The following is a 9,193-nucleotide window of genomic DNA, read 5'->3' on the forward strand; positions in this document are numbered from 1 at the left end:
AACACACATTCTATGACAACAGGGCAGAAGAGCACAGGACACAAGACAGGTTACCAAGGGGCTGGTCTGATAACAGAGGCGTTAGAACAGCCGAAGTTCAGATAATCAAGACTTCCCTGCACATGCCATTGAAAACGAACGGTGTTTTTATATAATGGAGCAAGCAGCCTTCCCTGATGATTCAACACTGGTGTCCTAAATACAAGGCTCCTTGTAGTCCTGAAGCACAAGTCCTCTGCAAGTATAGCTTTCCTAGCCAGGCCAGGAGAGAACGGCCACACTCTTTATAAGTCATTCCCACCCACACACGCACAACACAAGAATTCTGGCAGGAGAAGCTTCATGTTATTGTGATAGTATTTTGGCACCCTGCTTCCCAGCCTTGCCTGTCAGCACACACCATGTGTTTCCCATGTGCTGCCACGCCGCTCTGGTTAGCCACCTTTGCTCCAGCCCCAGCAGCTAGGTCTTGCTCCTCTGTTTCTGTGAAATGAATAAACTGTCTGCTGGATATCCTGTGAGGCTTGGGAATCCTGCTCCCGCTTGGCAGCGCTTCAGAACAATTGGTGGCCAGTCGCAGCGAGCCGCCTGTGCTACCAGCCCGGCAGACGGTTCTGTTTGTGTGGCTGCACATTTTAAATGTGGGTTATATCTATTTGTGTTTACTTGATTATTCCTGACTTATCTCTGTAGATGAGAACAGGGTCATTTTTAGTGGAACAGTGTCATGAATCTGCAGTCTTCTCATTGAAATGAACAGAAATCTTGTGGTGTTGTTAAACACAGTGTTATCTACTGCTAAAGTCTCACCCAGTGAAATTGCATGCAGCTGTTTAGTGTGCTGATCACGACAAAGATTTACACAAGATAAGAAACTGATAAAGGCACTAGCCACTATGTTTGTATACACGACTTGTGTTTTTGAAGTTAAGTATGTATGGCATGAGACTGAAACAGCCAAAGTTAAAAATGTCAAAACTCAAATAGTATTCAGGTGATATTTTTTCTCTCTTTTCATACAAGGGTCAGTGCAGTTATTTACTAGTGTATTGTAGGATCATGTACTTTTTTATGATAAGAATGAAGAGTGCTCTGCCCCTTAAGCACAATACACGTGGAAAGGAGGGGGGTTATGAATTTCTGGAAGCAATATTTGGACCATAACTCTTTTTCATAACATAAGCTCAATGAATTCTGGCTATAGTGCTGCAGCTCTCATGGCCTGTTATTGGCTGATAAACTCAGAGGCCTCGGTCACATCATCTAGCTGCACGCTGTAATCCATGCTTTCCAGGAGTGCAGGTCAATGTGGAAAAGCCAGCACTCTTTGAAAACTTTACAAAAATCTGTGTAACAGGTTCAAAAAAGGATCAGTGCCACTTTCCTGAATACCCAGGCGTAGTCCAAAGAGAAGAGGCAGGTATGTTTGGTCAGGTTGAGCACAAAGATTTCTCTTTAATAGCAAAACTTGAAAAGATCTGACTCACAAAGCTAGTCACTTTAACATCTGAGATTTTCACTCCAGATAAGACCGTTAACCAAAGCTTAGCTGATACATCCTGCTGCTTCACGTTGCCACTTTGGGTTTCACGCTGAGGATTATCGAAATGACAAAAGCACATCTTGAAATGCACAACCTCTGTGTGTAGAAATCTTTACCAGCAAGTATGAGCATCGACAGTATTCAGCACACACTGAAATCCTGCGAATCTCATTTGAACCTTAAACTAAATTCAACTGAATTGAGGCTACAGTGTGACAGGTTTACAAATTCAGCTTATGTTTGTGACTGCCTGATTCTTTAAGAGCCTGCTGCTTCTTGGCGTGACTCGTTTAGTCAATAAGGCTGGACAGACGTGAGCTACAGTATGAGTCAGAATGGAGGCATAATCTGGCAGCAAAAAATGTGCAAACAGTATCTATAAGGTTATGTCCCTAAGGTGTGTCTTCTGTGATTTACTGTTGTACAGTGTGAGTTACTGTTGTACAGTGATTCAGTACCTGGCTTGATAGCAGTATAGTGATTCAATGTGTGGACTTTGAATTCATTTTGACTATATCAAGTGCAGTAAATGTTGTTTTAATTATTGCAGTTTTTTGTTTTGTTTTGAGAGACCAGACTTTAAATAAAATACGTATATTAAAAAATCTATATATTTTTTTTTTTTTTGGAGGGGAGGGTTGTTATTCTTATTCAAACCAGGGGGAGGAGCTGTAGGGCTAAGTAGCATTTTTGGTTCATGAGCTTGTGACTATACCACTGTTGGCTCAGTTCCCTTTCTTTTGAACTGTCATTTCTACAGATTTTGAGGTTACAAAGGACTTTAATCATAGATGCCACAGTTTACTGCATCAATACCCCCCCCCAAAAAAAACAAAAAAACAACCATTCTCAGAAATGCTACAAAATGGTGTAGAGAATGGTAAAGTCCTAGCATTGCGACACACACCTGGGAGGAATACTGGCAGTGACAATAAAGTCTGTGTTTGGACAGTCTTATCACAAGGTATCTCACCCCTTCAACACACCTGCCTGTGCTCGCTACAGACTGCGAATAAAAGGGTGTGCTTCTCCAGAGAAGCATCTCAGCTCTCTTTCATCTGATCTCAGCTGAAGTGATAGCTCCAGTGTGCATGGAGCATGCAAGGCAGACAGTCCGTATGGTTTAACTAATACGTGTTAAAGCACAAGCCTCTAGAAGAGGGAAAGTTATGGCCAAAAATGAAGTTGCTTCGGTGTGAATGGTTCAGTCAAGTTCAAACTACTTTTATTTATTTTGTTGTGGCGCGGTGTGTCATACTACACATTTGACAGAATTAAGAAAACCTATACTTCTGATAAGTGTCTTTCACACCCCAGTCCACACCACAGGTGCTGCGAAATAAATAGGACTAAATCCGAATTTTTTGCGATTTCTTTGTGCGACAACTAGAGAATTGAGCAATCAGCTGCAATGCCCTTTGAGCAATCAGAGAACAGCTTCAATGCACTTGGTCTACCAGGTTGAAGCAGCATCCAAAATGACAGAGGAAAAAATTATTCTTGCTGTGAGAAAAATACCCAGAGCTTTATGACAAGATTATAGCAATTATAAAGTTACAGAGAGGAGAGAGTCAATTTCGAAGGAACTAGGTCTGCCTGGCATGTATGATTTATTGTTATAGATGTTGAAATGCCGTCAGAGGAGACACTCGTAAATTTCCACAGCATGTTGACGAACACGTACCAGTCTTGATCATAGTCTTTTCCAATCTGTTGCATTGCGTAGCTTCAGGCCTGTCCAATTGTATCGCTACAGCTAAAACTGCATGTAAAAAAAGGTTTAAACTGTGAAAGAACTTTAATTTCAGAAAGGAGAGGCAAAAAAGATTTGAATTGAACAATTTTTTTATTGCATTTGACAGAGGCCATGCCCGTGAGGAACGTAGTATATTTTTACCCACGGCCTTGTCTGTTGGAGCTTTATAGCCACCCCATGTGCTGAGCTGTGATGCAATGATAACAGACTGATGACAGTCCTAGCCAGTGGGCAGCAAGAGGCACTCTGGACAAGGCGGGCTGCAAGGTGGAGGCAGGGGAGGAGGAGGACCAAACAAAAAAACGACAAGGAGGTGCAGACGAGAGAGCTATTTATAGGATCCTCCTTTCAGAGAAACAGCATAGTCTGAACTATTTCAACAGCCCCACACACTTACAGTACATCTTGTCAAATATTAAGTGCCATAAAAGGTTATGCATTTTGAAATCATTGTTTTAATCTCATACCTCCTTGTTGCTGTTACATATGCTATGAGCCACTGTGCTTTTATTGCTTTTGACGAGTGCTGTCGTTACTTGAAATGGAATAATCACAGCCCACTGTCAAGCCCGGCCCTGCTCATGCCAGAGAAGTTCATTTCTGTTGTGTTTCTAATTGAAGATGATTCCTGGGAAAACATCAGACAGAGTCCAGGGGCGGTGGACTGCACTCTGAATAGTGTGTGCCTGCACTCGGTCCAGCCTGCACTGATTAGTCTCCCTGCTAGTTCAATCCAATTACAAATCGTTCGGTTCTTCTTGTTGTCTTTGTACAGCTGAGGATGTTGCTGCTCCCTTTGACTGAACATGCTGTTGTTAAGAAGAGTATTTAAAGAGCTGCTAGGGTACATGTTGTATGATTAATATAAAAACCCATACACTCCCTGCCATGCTTTACAGAGTAGAGCAGAGTATTACAGAGCAGAGCAGAGCAGAGCATTGCAGAGTATTACAGAGCAGAGCACTTCCCTTATCGTCTACTTCACGAACTGAAAGCAGGTAACTTCCTTCAAAATAAACCCAGCTCTCCGACAATACAGCAGCAGTTAATGTGTCATGTTTTAACTCTGTTATGAAAGGTAATTTTGCTAAACAAAGGAGTCTTTCACATCCAAACCACTGACTCTTCAGTCCCTTAATTAATAACAGACCTCCTTACACACAGACAATGGGGGAGCTGGGACTGTCTCAGTCTGGTTTTATTGAGGTCTTTGGCAAGCTGAGATAATCCCACCAAGCTGGGGATTACATGTTAAAAGCAGCTCCAGCAAAACATCTTCGAATGACATGAGCAGGAATGAGCTGATTGACAAGCCTTCCTTTAGTTCTATATCGTTTTTTACAAGAAGGTGATGAATTTGTGTTTGTTTAGGGGGAGTGACTGACAGCACCTTCCATCTCTTCCATTGATCAGGTCCTTTGGATAAAACAGCTGATCTTTGGCCGTAACAGGGATGCCTATCTTTTCAGCCCTTTCAAAGTTATCGAGTGTTCCCTTACATTGAGCTTGTTCTGGCTTTTATACCACACCAGACATCAGGCTCACTAGACCTGGCTCTCCTTTAAGTTCTCAGTTATAGCTAATATGCCAGTAGAGCCCCATTCCCTGGGTTTTGCAGTCTACGATTTAAATGCTAGAATTTACAGCAACAACGAAACAGGAGCCTCCAGTTTAAAGTTTGTTTCTGTGTAGATACTACTGCAGATGTGAGTAGTTCCGAGAGCCCTTTTCAGTAGACGAGTGGAACTCCCAGGTTCTGTACGTTTCCACTCTTTGTCTGCAAAAAAAAAGAAAGAATAAACACTTGAGTCATAGCCGGGTTGCTTGTGCTTTTATTTCTATGCTATTTTTATTCCAGTTAATATTAATTTCTGGTTGGCAAACAAAGCTTAAATGAATGAGGCTGAACCAGTAGTCGTGCACAGCAGTGTTTCCATGGCAGCTGTATTTCATTAAAAGGAGCGTGATTAGATGAAAAGCAGAGGGGCCTCTGTTTCTCTTGACCAGAGGTTGCAAAATACATATAAATACAGCACACACACAAACACATGCACACTCACGCACACACACACTGACACACAGACACACACACACGTGGGTTAAACAGTGAACTAAACTTAAAAGGTAGAATATAAAATAAACCCAGCTTTCCAGGACGCCCTTGTAAATGAGGCCTCAGTCTCAATGGGTAGATCTCCTGGTTAAATAAATAAACATGAAAACTCATTTTTTTAATAATAAATATAAAGCAAGTTAGGATGTGCATTTTTTTTTAAATAATGTTTTTACAGCAACAGATAGAGAGCTACTCTGTGCAAACAGAAGAAGGTTTTTTGAGGGGAGTTGTTATGGAACAGCCATGATCTCTTGAAAGCATGCTGATGTGAATGTGGGCAAACAGGGAATACAGAGGAAGCCATCGCTTTACTGCATCAATAATATCCACCAGGATTATAAACAATACAAAAAGCTTACGCGTAGAAGGAACCTCTGGGAGGCAGGGTGAGTTGTGCGAGCGTCCCTCCAGTCCAGCCTGCACCAAGTTACATTGGCCCTTGCTGCCTTATCACTCTGCAGTGACCCCTGCTGGTCAGACTGAGTCTTCCTCTGCTAAATGCCCTTTCCCTTGTTCTTAAAGATGATTGAATACATGCATGTGTCCAGTTGGGATTGTGTGACTTTCTTTAGAATCGCTCTGAAGGGTCTGTCCGGGCCACTTAAAGTTAACTTGCCTCAGCAAACAGGTTCAAATGTACAGCTCTGAACAAAAGTATTGTATCACCTAAAATTTTAAGATTGAGGTATCATTAAATAAAACTATAGGAACCTAATTTAATAGTGTAACATAATTCTTTCATTTAACATCAGGTAATCAAAGAAACTACAAAATGATATTGCAAAGGTATACTGGAAACCATAATAGTAGCACAGCGTTTCATATTAGATTTTGACATATCACATTTTTGTTGAGTATACAGAAAGCTACAAAGCGTAACATTATTCAACAGATTTCAATCGGCTTCATGAAGCAAAATGAGTTAATTCTACATGGTGATGCAAAACTTTTGGCCAGAGCTGTACTTGTATGTAAAGAATTTATTCACAATCTGACCATGAAAAGGAAGATTTTTTAAAGATTCCTTACATGTGTTTTCCTAAAGCATGCAGTAACACACAGATGCAAAGGAAACACACAAACAGATACCCACAGAAAATGTAATGCATTTCTAGCACAGCACACTGAGCATGGCATTATGAATAACCATGGCATTCGGCCTTGTTCATCTTTCAGCAATCCTTTTAAAAAGAAAAACATCATCTCCGCTAAATGTTTTCAACTGCATTTGTCATTTTAAAATTGAAAATCATTTTAAACAAATCTCAAAAACAATCCAAGGAAATCCTACAGCAAAGTTCATTAGACCATTTCCTGCCTGCAAATGCAATTGTCTGATTTTTAATGGGCTTGCTGGGAATTTCAATTGGCTCCAAAGATGTTGTTCCAGTAACTGTGAGGCACTCATATCTGTGTAGCCTAGGAAACCAGTGCACTGTGAGTCATGGCAGAGATAGGGTTAAAATAACACTCTGAGAACCGCTATGAAATGCATGAATTGCAATATAGTGAAAACAAAAAACAACTGATTACCTTTCGAGTGTCAGTGGCAATCTCACTCACCATCAAAACGTTCTCTGTGTCGGCGGCGATTACCTGGACAGACAGGGACACAGGAGGATACATTGCAAGCGGTGAGGTACACGATGAGGTACAATGCCAAGCTCTCGTGGACAAGCAGCGGCTCAAAGAGAACGTTTCCGGTGTTCAAAAGAATGTCGTAGTCTTACATCTTTCTGCACCAGGTAAAGAGAGCGACCCGTCTCTCAACACCTATGCCACATTATTTCTAACATGTACCCCTTCTAGGAAAAGTAATTCTGATTAGATTGCGATTTGTTGACATTTCTTTTCCACATCGATTCAGGTGGACATATGATCTAAGTATCGAAAGAGCATTGCTATGGTTGCTAAAATAAACAGGGTGACAAGTAAACAATCAAACTGAAATGACATCAATCTTGTTTAATTCAATTCACAGAATACATCTAACTATTAGGAAATATATAAGGCAAACCTGTTTGGATTGGTCCTGCTTTTGTTTTTTGTAAACCAAATAAGTAAATGGTCACAAGTTTAATTGGTCCCTTTGAATTACTAAGGACTTTAATATAACAGAAAACAGCAATGGAAAGGGCCAGTATGGATGACTTAATTGCCGGTCAGGTTCTGTCAGAGGGCAACAGCTAATGGAGATATTCTGTCATTGCAAACCCCTTCCTTCCCTGGTACAGGCAAGCTCCAGCACTGACGTACTGCAATGTTCACTCCCACACATGAACACAATGTACATTATTCAACAGCCCTCTTTTTTGCAAACTGTTATTGAATAGTGGTTTTGACAGCTATTCAACAGGCCTACTGTATTGCTTGTAATCAGACCAGACGAAGCGGGGGATATTGAAAGGGGAATTCCCCAGGCTGATGCAATAGCTTTACTATGCAGAACAATTAGCTTCTGACTGAACTACAGGACCATAACTGGTAAACTGTGAAAACACATCAGGCATGTACAACATCTGATCTATACATAGGCTTATTGATTAATCGATTACTCTATCTTGTAATGAATGGATGTGCTTCAATTACACCAGGAACAGATATCGCAAAACCTTTTTCTTACACCAAAATATAATTTGCTATACACTGCCCCCCGGTCCAGGTTATAGACCTATTACTTAAACTTAAGAGTCACTCAGCTACTGGCCCAGATGGCATCTCTGCTACAATGCTCAGGTATACTGCTCAAATCATTGCTCCACGTCCTTCTTTGCTGCTCAATCTCAATCAAGGAGTCTTCCTGCACAATGGAATCACTCATGGGTCACTCCAATCCACAGAGGAGGCTATTCAGGATTGGGATCACTCATGGGTCACTCCAATCCACAGAGGAGGCTATTTAGGATTGGGATCACTCATGGGTCACTCCAATCCACAGAGGAGGCTATTTAGGATTGGGATCACTCATGGGTCACTCCAATCCACAAAGGAGGCTATTCAAGATTGGGATCACTCATGGGTCACTCCAATCCACAGAGGAGGCTATTTAGGATTGGGATCACTCATGGGTCACTCCAATCCACAAAGGAGGCTATTCAGGATTGGGATCACTCACTCCAATCAACAAAGGAGGCGATTCAGGATTGGGATCACTCACTCCAATCAACAAAGGAGGCGATTCAGGATTGGGATCGCTCACTCCAATCAACAAAGGAGGCGATTCAGGATTGGGATCACTCACTCCAATCAACAAAGGAGGCGATTTAGGATTGGGATCACTCACTCCAATCAACAAAGGAGGCGATTCAGGATTGGGATCACTCACTCCAATCAACAAAGGAGGCGATTCAGGATTGGTTTCTAATTACAGGCCAATTTCCCTTTTTCCAGGTGTACTTAGAGGCTAGGCAAGATAGCCCAATATCAATTGCTCTTTAAGCAGTTGTTGAAATAGCTATGACATTTTTTAGTTTAAACTCACTATATCACTTTGTAAATATGCTAAGTGCCAGTTGAACTGAATTGTGCGTAGTGTTGAGGTATTTTGTGAGCTAGACTGAAAGCCGGTCTTCCAATGATGAAAGACACTGTCTTCCCTGGGGTTTCAATACCATCAGCCTCATGAAGCTGGACACAACGCTATCACATGGGCATGGCAAGACCAAGACTGATGCAAGTCTTAGTCATCCTGGCACTGTTATACATTAACACCAGATACTGCCTGTGCAGCCATTCCAATATTTATGTTTCGTCGCTCATTCAGCAGCTTGTTTGAAGA

The sequence above is a fragment of the Polyodon spathula genome, chromosome 9 (assembly GCF_017654505.1).
Source record: "Polyodon spathula isolate WHYD16114869_AA chromosome 9, ASM1765450v1, whole genome shotgun sequence".
In the NCBI taxonomy this organism is placed as follows: domain Eukaryota; kingdom Metazoa; phylum Chordata; class Actinopteri; order Acipenseriformes; family Polyodontidae; genus Polyodon; species Polyodon spathula.